This window comes from Nerophis ophidion, linkage group LG02, assembly GCF_033978795.1.
Source record: "Nerophis ophidion isolate RoL-2023_Sa linkage group LG02, RoL_Noph_v1.0, whole genome shotgun sequence".
NCBI lineage: Eukaryota > Metazoa > Chordata > Actinopteri > Syngnathiformes > Syngnathidae > Nerophis > Nerophis ophidion.
This window is the reverse complement of record NC_084612.1, coordinates 1,036,921-1,047,933: the sequence shown is the minus strand read 5'-3', so window position 1 is coordinate 1,047,933 and position 11,013 is coordinate 1,036,921.

Genomic DNA, 11,013 nt, shown 5'->3' with positions numbered 1-11,013 from the left:
ACCACACTTTCACCCTACAACAATCACTAATACACCCCCATACCATCACACATGCTGACTACAACACTTTCACCCTACAACAATCACTAATACACCCCCATACCATCACACATGCTGCCTAGAACACTTTCACCCTACAACAATCACTAATACACCCCCATACCATCACACATGCTGACTACAACACTTTCACCCTACAACAATCACTAATACACCCCCATACCATCACACATGCTGACTACAACACTTTCACCCTACAACAATCACTAATACACCCCCATACCATCACACATGCTGACTACAACACTTTCACCCTACAACAATCACTAATACACCCCCATACCATCACACATGTTGACTACAACACTTTCACCCTACAACAATCACTAATACACCCCCATACCATCACACATGCTGACTACAACACTTTCACCCTACAACAATCACTAATACACCCCCATACCATCACACATGCTGACTACAACACTTTCACCCTACAACAATCACTAATACACCCCCATACCATCACACATGCTGCCTAGAACACTTTCACCCTACAACAATCACTAATACACCCCCATACCATCACACATGCTGACTACAACACTTTCACCCTACAACAATCACTAATACACCCCCATACCATCACACATGCTGACTACCACACTTTCACCCTACAACAATCACTAATACACCCCCATACCATCACACATGCTGACTACCACACTTTCACCCTACAACAATCACTAATACACCCCCATACCATCACACATGCTGACTACCACACTTTCACCCTACAACAATCACTAATACACCCCCATACCATCACACATGCTGACTACCACACTTTCACCCTACAACAATCACTAATACACCCCCATACCATCACACATGTTGACTACAACACTTTCACCCTACAACAATCACTAATACACCCCCATACCATCACACATGCTGACTACAACACACTAATACACCCCATACCATCACACTTTCACCCTACAACAATCACTAATACACCCCCATACCATCACACATGCTGACTACAACACTTTCACCCTACAACAATCACTAATACACCCCCATACCATCACACATGGTGACTACAACACTTTCACCCTACAACAATCACTAATACACCCCCATACCATCACACATGCTGACTACAACACTTTCACCCTACAACAATCACTAATACACCCCCATACCATCACACATGCTGACTACAACACTTTCACCCTACAACAATCACTAATACACCCCCATACCATCACACATGCTGACTACAACACTTTCACCCTACAACAATCACTAATACACCCCCATACCATCACACATGCTGACTACAACACTTTCACCCTACAACAATCACTAATACACCCCCATACCATCACACATGCTGACTACAACACTTTCACCCTACAACAATCACTAATACACCCCCATACCATCACACATGCTGACTACCACACTTTCACCCTACAACAATCACTAATACACCCCCATACCATCACACATGCTTGACTACAACACTTTCACCCTACAACAATCACTAATACACCCCCATACCATCACACATGCTGACTACCACACTTTCACCCTACAACAATCACTAATACACCCCCATACCATCACACATGCTGACTACAACACTTTCACCCTACAACAATCACTAATACACCCCCATACCATCACACATGCTGACTACAACACTTTCACCCTACAACAATCACTAATACACCCCCATACCATCACACATGTTGACTACAACACTTTCACCCTACAACAATCACTAATACACCCCCATACCATCACACATGCTGACTACAACACTTTCACCCTACAACAATCACTAATACACCCCCATACCATCACACATGCTGACTACCACACTTTCACCCTACAACAATCACTAATACACCCCCATACCATCACACATGCTGACTACCACACTTTCACCCTACAACAATCACTAATACACCCCCATACCATCACACATGCTGACTACAACACTTTCACCCTACAACAATCACTAATACACCCCCATACCATCACACATGCTGACTACAACACTTTCACCCTACAACAATCACTAATACACCCCCATACCATCACACATGCTGACTACAACACTTTCACCCTACAACAATCACTAATACACCCCCATACCATCACACATGCTGACTACAACACTTTCACCCTACAACAATCACTAATACACCCCCATACCATCACACATGCTGACTACAACACTTTCACCCTACAACAATCACTAATACACCCCCATACCATCACACATGCTGACTACCACACTTTCACCCTACAACAATCACTAATACACCCCCATACCATCACACATGCTGACTAACACTTTCACCAACAACAATCACTAATACCCCGTACCATCACAAATGCTGACTACCACACTTTCACCCTACAACAATCACTAATACACCCCCATACCATCACACATGCTGACTAGAACACTTTCACCCTACAACAATCACTAATACACCCCCATACCATCACACATGCTGACTACCACACTTTCACCCTACAACAATCACTAATACACCCCCATACCATCACACATGCTGCCTAGAACACTTTCACCCTACAACAATCACTAATACACCCCCATACCATCACACATGTTGACTACAACACTTTCACCCTACAACAATCACTAATACACCCCCATACCATCACACATGCTGACTACCACACTTTCACCCCTACAACAATCACTATACACCCCCATACCATCACACATGCTGACTACCACACTTTCACCCTACAACAATCACTAATACACCCCCATACCATCACACATGCTGACTACCACACTTTCACCCTACAACAATCACTAATACACCCCCATACCATCACACATGCTGACTACCACACTTTCACCCTACAACAATCACTAATACACCCCCATACCATCACACATGTTGACTACAACACTTTCACCCTACAACAATCACTAATACACCCCCATACCATCACACATGCTGACTACAACACACTAATACACCCCATACCATCACACTTTCACCCTACAACAAATCACTAATACACCCCCATACCATCACACATGCTGACTACAACACTTTCACCCTACAACAATCACTAATACACCCCCATACCATCACACATGGTGACTACAACACTTTCACCCTACAACAATCACTAATACACCCCATACCATCACACATGCTGACTACAACACTTTCACCCTACAACAATCCTAATACACCCCCCATACCATCACACATGCTGACTACAACACTTTCACCCTACAACAATCACTAATACACCCCCATACCATCACACATGCTGACTACAACACTTTCACCCTACAACAATCACTAATACACCCCCATACCATCACACATGCTGACTACAACACTTTCACCCTACAACAATCACTAATACACCCCCATACCATCACACATGCTGACTACCACACTTTCACCCTACAACAATCACTAATACACCCCCATACCATCACACATGTTGACTACAACACTTTCACCCTACAACAATCACTAATACACCCCCATACCATCACACATGCTGACTACCACACTTTCACCCTACAACAATCACTAATACACCCCCATACCATCACACATGCTGACTACAACACTTTCACCCTACAACAATCACTAATACACCCCCATACCATCACACATGCTGACTACCACACTTTCACCCTACAACAATCACTAATACACCCCCATACCATCACACATGTTGACTACAACACTTTCACCCTACAACAATCACTAATACACCCCCATACCATCACACATGCTGACTACAACACTTTCACCCTACAACAATCACTAATACACCCCCATACCATCACACATGCTGACTACCACACTTTCACCCTACAACAATCACTAATACACCCCCATACCATCACACATGCTGACTACCACACTTTCACCCTACAACAATCACTAATACACTCCCATACCAACACACATGCTGACTACAACACTTTCACCCTACAACAATCACTAATACACCCCCATACCATCACACATGCTGACTACCACACTTTCACCCTACAACAATCACTAATACACCCCCATACCATCACACATGCTGACTACCACACTTTCACCCTACAACAATCACTAATACACCCCATACCATCACACATGCTGACTACAACACTTTCACCCAACAACAATCACTAATACACCCCCATACCATCACACATGCTGACTACCACACTTTCACCCTACAACAATCACTAATACACCCCCATACCATCACACATGCTGACTAGAACACTTTCACCCTACAACAATCACTAATACACCCCCATACCATCACACATGCTGACTACCACACTTTCACCCTACAACAATCACTAATACACCCCCATACCATCACACATGCTGCCTACAACACTTTCACCCTACAACACACTAATACACCCCCATACCATCACACATGCTGACTACAACACACTAATACACCCCCATACCATCACACATGATGACTACAACACACTAATACACCCCCATACCATCACACATGCTGCCTAGAACACTTTTGTCAGGTTCAAACACGGGACTATCTATTACACAAGACAAGAAGAAGGAACCAAGCAGAGACAGAGTGTAATTTTACTGATGAGGAGAGACGTATGGGGCTGTACACTCAGTTACAGTTTGGCCCCATGCTCCAAGGTACAGTCCCACGTGCTCCTCTATGTATTCGGTAGGTCCCTAGTTAGCGTCACCCCAGTAGACACAACACATGATTATTCTGAATGGAAATGTGCTGACACTGGTGATCTCGCCCAGTCTCTGTCCTGTCAGCGCCGAGGTAGTCCATGTTTGTCCTTGGTGGTCAGCAGGCAGGATCTGGAAACAAACTGTTGATACGAGACAACTTGCAAAGCAAGATTACCTGTTGTGTGCCTTTGCACCGATAGAAAAGTACAACTTCAGCACAATTGATAATAACTATAGCAATGGCCTTAAAGCATAAGAATTGTCTGATAACTTTTACATAATTATTGTTTAAAATTTGACCCTAGAACAGTCCGGATGGTTCTTTTCCTCTTTGGTGCACAGTTTCCAAAAACTATTTGAAATGTGGACTCGTCAGACCCCAGAACACTTTTCCACTTTGCATCAGTCCATCTTAGATGAGCTCGGGCCCAGCGAAGTGTTTCTGGGTGTTGTTGATAAATGGGTGTGGCTTTGCATAGTATTGATTGATTGATTGAGACTTTTATTAGTAGATTGCACAGTACAGTACATATTCCGTACATTTGAACACTAAATGGTAACACCCCAATAAGGTTTTCAAGGTGTTGAAGTCGGGGTCCACCTTCATCAATTCATGGTAAGGGTGTTTTGACTTGCACTTACCAACTGTAGTTACTGACAGTGGTTTTATGAAGTGTTCCTGAGCCCATGTGGTGATATCCTTTTACACACTGATGTGGCTTTTTGATGCCTGAGGGATGGAAGGAAGGTGTGTAATATCATGGCTTATGTGCAGTCATTTCTCCACATTCTCTCAACCTTTTGATGATATTACGGAGGGAAGATGGTGACAAAGTGGTGACCCTCGCCCCGTCCTTGTTTGTGAATGAGTGAGCATTTCATGGAAGCTGCTTGTATAGCCAATCATGGCACCCACCTGTTCCCAATTAGCCTGCACACCTGTGGCATGTTCCAAATAAGTCTTTTGATGAGCAGTCCTCAACTTTCTCACTCTTTTTTGCCACTTGTGCCAGCTTTTTTGAAACATGTTGCAGCCAACAAATTTTAAATGAGCTAATATTTCAAACAAGAAGAAAGTTTGTCAGTGTGAAGATGAAATATCTTGTCTTTGTAGTCTATTCATTTAAATATAAGTTGACTGCATTCTCTTTTTATTTAGCTTTTACACAAGCTGACTACTTCACTGCTTTCTACTTTGTACATGTTGAAATATACATCCATCCATCCATCCATTTTCTACCGCTTATTCCCTCTCGGGGTCGCGGGGGGCGCTGGCGCCTATCTCAGCTACAATCGGGCGGAAGGCAGGGTACACCCTGGACAAGTCGCCACCTCATCACAGGGCCAACACAGATAGACACACTCACATTCACACACTAGGGACCATTTAGTGTCGCCAATCAACCTATCCCCAGGTGCATGTCTTTGGAGGTGGGAGGGGCCTATCCCCAGGTGCATGTCTTTGGAAGTGGGAGGGGCCTATCCCCAGGTGCATGTCTTTGGAGGTGGGAGGGGCCTATCCCCAGGTGCATGTCTTTGGAGGTGGGAGGGGCCTATCCCCAGGTGCATGTCTTTGGAGGTGGGAGGGGCCTATCCCCAGGTGCATGTCTTTGGAGGTGGGAGGGGCCTATCCCCAGGTGCATGTCTTTGGAGGTGGGAGGGGCCTATCCCCAGGTGCATGTCTTTGGAGGTGGGAGGGGCCTATCCCCAGGTGCATGTCTTTGGAGGTGGGAGGGGCCTATCCCCAGGTGCATGTCTTTGGAGGTGGGAGGGGCCTATCTCCAGGTGCATTTCTTTGGAAGCGGGAGGAAGTACCCGGTGGGAACCCACGCATTCACGGGGAGAACATGCAAACTCCACACAGAAAGATCCCAAGCCTGGATTTGAACCCAGGACTGCAGGACCTTTGTATTGTGAGGCAGACGCACTAACCCCTCTGCCACCGTGAAGCCCCTGAAATATACACATAAGTCATATTTACTGGACCTATACAAAGTACATGTTGACATATATATAAATATACACATATTTACTGGACCTATACAAAGTACATGTTGACATATATATAAATATACACATATTTACTGTATGTATACAAAGTATATGTTGACATATATATACATATACACATATTTACTGTATGTATACAAAGTATATGTTGACATATATATACATATACACATATATACTGGACCTATACAAAGTATATGTTGACATATATATACATGTACACATTTTACTGTATGTATACAAAGTACATGTTGACATATATATACATATACACATATTTACTGGACCTATACAAAGTACATGTTGACATATATATACATATACACATATTTACTGGACCTATACAAAGTACATGTTGACATATATATACATGTACACATATATACTGTATTTATACAAAGTATATGTTGACATATATATACATGTACACATATTTACTGGACCTATACAAAGTACATGTTGACATATATATACATGTACACATATATACTGTATTTATACAAAGTATATGTTGACATATATATACATGTACACATATTTACTGGACCTATACAAAGTACATGTTGACATATATATACATATACACATATTTACTGTATGTATACAAAGTACATGTGGAATATTGTGATGAGGTGGCGACTTGTCCAGGGTGTATGCCGCCTTCCGCCCAAATGCAGCTGAGATAGGCTCTCCCCCCCCCCATGACCCCAAATGGGAAAAGCGGTAGGAAATGAATAGATGGACAGAAATGTGAAATATTGTATACTTTAGTAGAATGATGGAAATACAAATAATGTGTTGCAGGGTTCTTGTCAGCCATCTTGTAGCACTTCCATAACGTATCTACTGATGGATACAACTTACACTACTTTGTTTTATAATGTTGGACTTTTTATCTTCCAGAACGTGTGTACTGACACTTTGAAGTCACAAGTACTTTGTATCAGAAATGGCAAGAGTCATGTGCATGTAGGAGCCAGTCTGCCCCACAACAAGAGGAGAGAGGCAAGGAAGGAACCTTCTCACTATAACTTTGCACCACAATGGCCCACTCCTGCTAAACACTCTGTGTGTGTGTGTGTGTGTGTGTGTGTGTGTGTGTGTGTGTGTGTGTGTGTGTGTGTGTCTGTCTGTCTCTGTGATTTGTGTGTCCACATGATGAAAGGCAGGGGAGGTGTGTGAAGTCAGTGTAATCAGAGGCAGCTGGAGCTCACATCCTTCTCAGGCTGACACCAACTTCCTCTTTTACACACACAAACACACACACACACACACACACACACGCACACACACACACACACACACACACACACACACACACACACACACACACACACACACACACACACACACACACACACACACAGGGGAGTGGTAAATGGTTGTTTGAGTGTGAGATGGTTTTCAGATGTTGTTGTTGATCATTGGCAGTCAAACAGGAAGTGATGCGCTCAGAGTGGGCGTGGTCACGTGCATGAAGCAGGCGAGGGGGAGGAGCCTCGTTTGTGTCGGCACTGAGTCACGTTGTTGATCTTTCTGCCTGATAAACGCTGACTCCTGACATCTCAAAGCCAACAATTCAATTATTGACACACATTTATTGACCTTTATTGACTCACATTTATTGACACGCATTTATTGACCTTTATTGACACGCATTTATTGACCTTTATTGACTCACATTTATTGACACGCATTTATTGACCTTTATTGACACGCATTTATTGATACGCATTTATTAACACTGATTTATTGACCTTTATTGACACACATTTTTTGACACGCATTTATTGACACACTTTTATTACCACACATTTATTGACCTTTATTGACACACATTTATTGACACGCATTTATTGACCTTTATTGACACACATTTATTGACACACATTTATTGACACGCATTTATTGACCTTGATTGACACGCATTTATTGACCTTTATTGACTCACATTTATTGACACACATTTATTGACACACATTTATTGACACGCATTTATTGACACGTATGTATTGACCTTTATTGACACACATTTATTGACCTTTATTGGCACACATTTATTGACCTTTATTGACACGCATTTATTGACACACATTTATTAAAACAGATTTATTGACCTTTATTGACACACATTTTTTGACACGCATTTATTGACACACATTTATTACCACACATTTATTGACCTTTATTGACACGCATTTATTGACCTTTATTGACACACATCTATTGACACACATTTATTGACCTTTAGTGACACGCGTTAATTGACCTTTATTGACACACATTTATTGACACACATTTATTGACCTTTTTTGACACGCATTTGTTGACCTTTATTGACACACATTTATTGACCTTTATTGACACGCATTTGTTGACCTTTATTGACACACATTTATTGACATACATTTATTGACCTTTATTGACACGCATTTATTGACACGCATTTATTGACACACATTTATTGACGTTTATTAAAACGCGTTTATTGACATTTATTGACACACATTTTTCAACGTTTATTGACACGCATTTATCGACATTTATTGAGGTTTATTGACATACATTTATTGACACGCATTTATTGACCTTTATTGACACACATTTATTGACGTTTATTAACACACGTTTATTGACATTTATTGACACACATTTTTCAAAATTTATTGACACGTATTTATCGACATTTATCGACGTTTATTGACACACATTTATTGACCTTTATTGACACGCATGTATTGACAAGCATTTATTGACACACATGTATTGACGTTTATTAACATGCGTTTATTGACACACATTTTTCAACTTTTATTGACACGCATTTATCGACTTTAATTGACGTTTATTGACACACATTTATTGACGTTTATTGACATGCATTTATTGAAGTTTACTGACATGCATTTATTGAGGTTTATTGACACGCATTTATTGACATGCATTTATTGATGTTTACTGACATGCATTTATTGACGTTTATTGACACGCATTTATTGACGTTTATTGACATGCATTTATTGATGTTTACTGACATGCATTTATTTGCGTTTATTGACACGCGTTTATTGACGTTCATTGACATTCATTTATTGATGTTTACTGACATGCATTTATTGACATTTATTGACACAAATTTATTGACGTTTATTGACATGCATTTATTGATGTTTATAGACACGTAATTATTCATGTGTATTTACATGCATTTATTGACAAGCGTTTATTGACGTTTATTGACACGCATTTATTGACATTTATTGACCTTTATCGACACGCAATTGTTGACGTTTATTGACACACATTTATCGACATTTATCGATGTTTATTGACATGCATTTATTGATGTTTATAGACACGTAATTATTGATGTGTATTTACACATATTTATTGACAAGTGTTTATTGACGTTTATTGACACACATTTATTGACATTTATTGACACACATTTATTGACTTGTATTGACACGCATTTATCGACATTCATTGACCTTTATTGACACGTAATTGTTGACGTTTATTGACACGCATTTATCGACATTTATTAACTTTTATTGACACGCATTTATTGACATTTATTGATAAGCATTTATCCACATTTATTGATGTTTAGTGACACACATTTATTGACGTTTATTGACATGCATTTGATGTTTATTGACACACATTTATTGACGTGTATTGACATGCATTTATTGATGTTTACTGACATGCATTTATTGACGTTTGTTGACATGCATTTATTGACGTGTATTGACACGCATTTATCGACATTTATTGACCTTTATTAACACGCAATTATTGACATTTATTGACAAGCATTTATCCACATGTATTGATGTTTATTGACACACATTTATTGAAGTTTATTGACATGCATTTATTGATGTTTACTGACATGCATTTATTGATGTTTATTGACACACATATTGACACACATTTATTGACGTGTATTGACACACATTTATCGACATTTATTGACCTTTATTGACACGCAATTATTGACGTTTATTGACAAGCATTTATCCACATTTATTGACGTTTATTGACACACATTTATTGATGTTTATTGACATGCATTTATTGATGTTTACTGACACACATTTATTGACATTTATTGACACACATTTATTTGCGTTTATTGACACGCATTTATTGACGTTTGACAAGCATTTATCGACATTTATTGACGTTTATTGACACGCATTTATTGACGTTTATTGACATGCATTTATTGATGTTT